Below are 5,762 nucleotides of genomic sequence, written 5' to 3'. Positions count from 1 at the left end.
ACTATGGAAGTTCAACAGTATATTAGGAGAAGCGGAGGACCGAATTAGCAAATTAGAAGACAGGGAAGCAAAACACACCCAAACTGAACTACAACTGGAGAAAAAAATTAAAAGACAGGAGAGCCTACGGGAACTTCGGGACAATATGAAGTGAAGCCACATACAAATAATAGGGGTACCAGAACGCCAGAAAGAGGAACAAGGGTTAGAAAACCTATTTGAAGAAATAATGTCAGAAAAATTCCCAGTTTGGGGGAAGAAAAAGGTCACACAAGCACAGAGTCCCAAACAAAATGAACCCAAAAAGACCCACACCAAGACACATCATAATTACGATGGCAAATGTTCAGGACAAAGAGAGAATCTTAAAGGCTATAAGAGAGAGACAGAAAGTTACATACAAGGGTTCTCCCATTAGGTTATCAAATGATTTCTCAACAGAAACACATCAGGCCAGAAAGGAATGAAAGGAAGTTTACAGTGTGATGCAAAGCAAGGGACTGAATCCAAAAATACTCTATCCAGTAAGGCAATCATTCAAAATTGAAGGGGAAATCAGGAGCTTCACAGACAAAAAATGGCTAAGGGAGTTTATCACCACCAAGCCAGCAAAGCAAGAAATGCTAAAGGGACTGGTGTCAAAAGAAGAAATGAAAAGGGAAGAAGGAACACGGGCACAAAAAATAAAAATGGCTACAAACAAGTATCTATCAATAATAACTTTAAATGTAAATGGACTAAATGCCCCAATCAAAAGACATCGAGTGGCTGAATGTATAAGAAAACATGATCCATATATATGCCATCTACAAGAATCCCACTCAGAAAAAGGGACTCATACAGACTGAAAGTGAAGGGATGGAAAAATATCTTCCAGGCAAATGAAAATGAAAAAAAAAGCTGGGGTAGCAATACTTATATCTGACAAAATAGACCTCAAAGTGAAGGCCATAAGAGGGATAAGGAAGGCCACTTCATAATACTAAAGGGATCAATACAACAGAAGGATATAACCCTGGTAAACATATATGCATCCAATGCAGCAGTACCCAAATACATAAAAAACTCCTGGAAGATATCAAGGGAGAGACTGACAACAATACAATCACAGTAGGTGACTTTAATACCCCACTGACATCTCTGGATAAATCCTCTAGACCAGTGGTCAGAAAACTGCGGCTCACGAGCCACATGTGGCTCGTGAGCCGCGGTTTGCTGCTCTGTTGACTAATGAGTTTGCCGACCACTGGGATAGGGGCTTAATCACAAGGAACAACAACAGCCTGTAATTATTGGAATCAAGAGTCTAGTCAGTGGTTGGCAAACTCATTAGTCAACAGAGTGGCAAACTGTGGCTTGCGAGCCACATGTGGTTCGCGAGCCGCAATTTGCCGACCACTGCTCTAGACAAAAAATCAGCAAAGAAACAGCAATCCTAAATGACTCATTAGATAAGATGGAATTAATTGACATCTTCAGAACATTTCACCCCAAAGCTACAGAATATATGTTCTTCTCAAGTACACATGGGACATTATCAAAGATAGAGCACAAATTGGGTCACTGGCAAAGTCCCTTTAAATTCAAGAGATTGAAATCATATCAAGTATCCTCTCAGACCACAATGGCATAATATTAGAAATAAAGTACAATAAAAACAATCCAAAAAAATTCAAACACTTGGAGCTGAATAGCAAGCTATTAAACAATGATTGGGTTACCAAAGAGATCAAAGAAGAAATTAAAAACATCCTAGAAACAAATGACAATGAAAACACAACAATCCAAAATCTATGGGACATAATGAAAGCAGTCTTGAGAGGGAAGTTCATAGCATTACAGGCCTACCTCAAAAAACAAGAAAAACTAATAATAAATTATCTAACTCTACAACTTAAAGAATTAGAAAGAGAGCAACAAGAAAAACACATATTGAACAGAAGGACGGAAATAATAAAGATCACAGTGGAAATAAATGACATAGAGACCAAAAAAAATAAAAAACAAAGAAACAAATAAAAAACAAAACAAAAGATCAATGAAACCAAGAGCTGGTTCTTTGAAAGGAAAAACAAGATTGATGAACCTCTAGCCAGGCTCACCAAGAAGCAAAGAGAGAGGACCGAAATAAACAAAATCGGAAACGAAAGAGGTGAAATAACAACAGACGCCACAGAAATATAAAGGATTGTTAAAAAATACTATGACCAACTCGAATCCAATAAACAAGACAACGTAGAGGAAATGGACATATTCCTAAAAAAAATACAACCTTCCAAAAATCAATCAGGAAGAATCTAAAAATCTCAATAGGCTGATAACTATGGATGAAATCGAAGCAGTCAACAAAAGCTCCCAGCAAACAAAAGCCCAGGGGCAGATGGCTTCACAGGGGACTTTTACCAAACATTAAAGGAAGAACTAAAACCTATCCTCCTCAGACTATTCCAAAAAATTCAAGAGGAAGGAACACTTCCAAGCTCCTTCTATGAAGCCAGCATCACCCTAATACCAAAACCAGATGAAGACAACACAATGAAAGAGAATTACAGGTCAATATCCCTCATGAATGTAGATGCCAAAATCCTCCACAAAATTCTAGCAAATCGGATCCAGCAGTACATCAGAAAGATCATACACCATGACCAAGTAGGATTTATCCCAGGAATGCAAGGATGGTACAATATCTGCAAATCAATAAACGTGATACATCACATAAACAAATTGAGAGATAAAAATCACATAGTCATATCAATTGATGCAGAAAAAGCATTTGACAAAATCCAACACCCTTTCTTGATAAAAACTCTCAACAAGGTGGGAATAGAAGGATCATACCTCAACATAATAAAAGCTATATATGATAAACCCACAGCTAACATCATACTCAATGGGCAAAAACTAAAACCATTTCGCCTAAGAACAGGAACAAGACAGGGATGCCCACTGTCACCACTCCTGTTCAACATATTACTGGAAGTATTAGCCATTGCAATTAGACAAGAAGAAGAAATAAAAGGCATCCAAATTGGAAAAGAAGAAGTAAAGCTGTCCTTATTTGCAGATGACATGATATTGTACATAAAAAACCCGAAAGACTCCATCAAAAAACTACTAGACTTAATAAATGAATTCGGCAATGTAGCAGGATACAAAATTAATGCCAATAAATCTATGCCATTTCTATACACCAATAGTGAACTTACAGAAAGAGAGACTAAAAAAGCAATCCCATTTACCATCGCACCAAAAAAATTAAGATACCTAGGAATAAACTTAACCAAGGAGGTAAAAGACCTATATGAGGAAAAGTACAGGACACTGAAAAAAGAGAGGAAGATGTAAACAGATGGAAGAACATACCATGTTCATGGATTGGTAGAATCAACATCATTAAAAAGTCCATACTACCCAAAGCAATCTATAGATTCAATGCACTCCCCATTAAAATACCAACGGCATATTTCAAAGACCTAGAAAGAACTCTCCAAAAATTCATCTGGAATAAAAAAAGACCCCGAATAGCCATAGCAATCCTGAGAAAGAAGAATAAAGTAGGAGGGATCTCAATACCAGATTTCAAGCTGTATTACAAAGCCACTGTCCTCAAAACAGCCTGGTACTGGCACAAGAACAGACATATATATCAATGGAATAGAATAGAGAATCCAGATATCAACCCAAACCACTATGCGCAATTAATATTTGACAAAGGAGGCATGAACATACAATGGAGTCAAGACAGTCTCTTCAATAAATGGTGTTGGGAAAATTGGACAGATACATGCAAAAAAAATGAAACTAGGTTACCAACTTACACCATACACAAAAATAAACTCAAAATAGATACAGGACTTAAACATAAGACGGGAAACCATAAAAATACTAGAGGAATCCACAGGCAGCAAAATCTCAGACATACGCCGAAAGAACTTTTTCACTGATATTGCCCCTAGGGCAATGGAAGCCAAAGAGAAAATAAACAAATGGGACTACATCAAAATAAAAAGCTTTTGCACAGCAAAAGAAACCATCAACAAAACAACAAGAAACCCCACTGTATGGGAGAACATATTTGCAAATATTATCACTGATAAAGGTTTAATCTCCAACATCTACAGGCAGCTTATACAACTTAATAAAAGGAAGATAAATGATCCAATAAAAAAAATGGGCAATGGACCTAAATAGAATCTTTTCGAAAGAAGACAGAAGGAAGGCCAAGAGACACATGAAAACATGCTCAAAGTCAGTAATTATCCGAGAGATGCAAATCAAAACGACAATGAGGTACCATCTCACACCTGTCAGAATGGCTATCATCAACAAATCAACAAACGACAAGTGTTGGTGAGGATTCGGAGAAAAAGGAACCCTCATGCACTGCTGGTGGGAATGCAGACTGGTGCAGCCACTGTGGAGAACAGTATGGAGTTTCCTCAAAAAACTAAAAATGGAACTCCCATTTGACCCAGTGATCCCACTTCTAGGAATATATCCCAAGAAACTAGAAACACCAATCAGAAAGGATATATGCACCCCTATGTTCATAGCAGCACAATTCACCATAGCTAAGATTTGGAAACAGCCTAAGTGCCCAGCAGCAGATGAGTGGATTAGAAAAATGTGGTACATCTACACAATGGAATACTACGCTGCCGTAAAAAAAGGAGCTCTTACCATTTGCAACAGCATGGATGGACCTGGAGAGCATTATGTTAAGCGAAATAAGTCAGTTGGTGTAAGATAAATATCACATGATCTCACTCATTTGTGGAATATAATGAACATAAACTGATGAACAAAAATAGATCCATAGTCAGAGAAGCATCAATCAGACTGTCAAACTTCAGAGGGAAGGCAGGGGAGGGTGGAGGTAAGGAGGGGAGATCAACCAAAGGAATTGTGTGCATGCATATAAGCATAACCAATGGACACAGACACCAGTGGGGTGAGGGCATGAGTGGGGGGGTGAGGGCATGAGTGGGGGGGTGAGGGGGGCAATGGGGGATATAGTAATACCTTAATCCAGTGGTCGGCAAACTCAGTCAACAGAGCGGCAAACCACTGCCTTAATCAATAAAGAAAATCAAAATTAAACAAAAAAACACTTGATGCACTTAAAATAATAGCAAATTTTTATTTGTTTAACGTTTTTGATCTCCAAACTTGACAAAAGCACAAACAAAACACAAAAATCAAAAAGCAATCCCGACTAGTAAGTATAAATGGGAAAATTCTAAAACAACATTCCCAAACAGATTTCAGTACATTAGAGGACTGAACTGTTGAGGATATTGAGTTTGAACCTTCAGTTGATCTCTTTCCCTCCCTCATTAGGTAACAGCCCTAGCATGAGGTCCCACTACCGCCTGAGTGCCTCCCCCAACCTGGACAAGTTCCCCCCCGGTTACCGCGACTCGTTCAAATAGCTCCAGGCAATCAGCACGTGGCCGTTCCCCTAGTCACAGAGCTAATCCCACCAGCAACAGATTCAGTCCTCTGGCTGAGAGTCGGAGAGGCCGGTTGTTAAACATTTATCAGATGATTTAGGTCGCCTGGCTTTGTCCCTTTGCCTCGCGGGGGATTCCTTTTTTCAGGACTGTGTTGTAATCAGCCATTTCTGGTTGGCCCGTTGGCGCAAACAGCGAGTGACGGACAGGAGTTGCAGGAGTACAGCAAGAAGCCCCGCCCAGTGCAGTGGGCGGAGTGGGGCGGGACCTCGGGCGCTAGCACCGCCCCTTCCGGCGCGGCTTTGCCCC

The sequence above is a fragment of the Plecotus auritus genome, assembly GCF_963455305.1.
Source record: "Plecotus auritus genome assembly, chromosome: 2".
Taxonomy (NCBI): Eukaryota; Metazoa; Chordata; class Mammalia; order Chiroptera; family Vespertilionidae; genus Plecotus; species Plecotus auritus.
The sequence above is the reverse complement of the archived record's forward strand: the minus strand, read 5'-3'. Positions refer to the sequence as shown.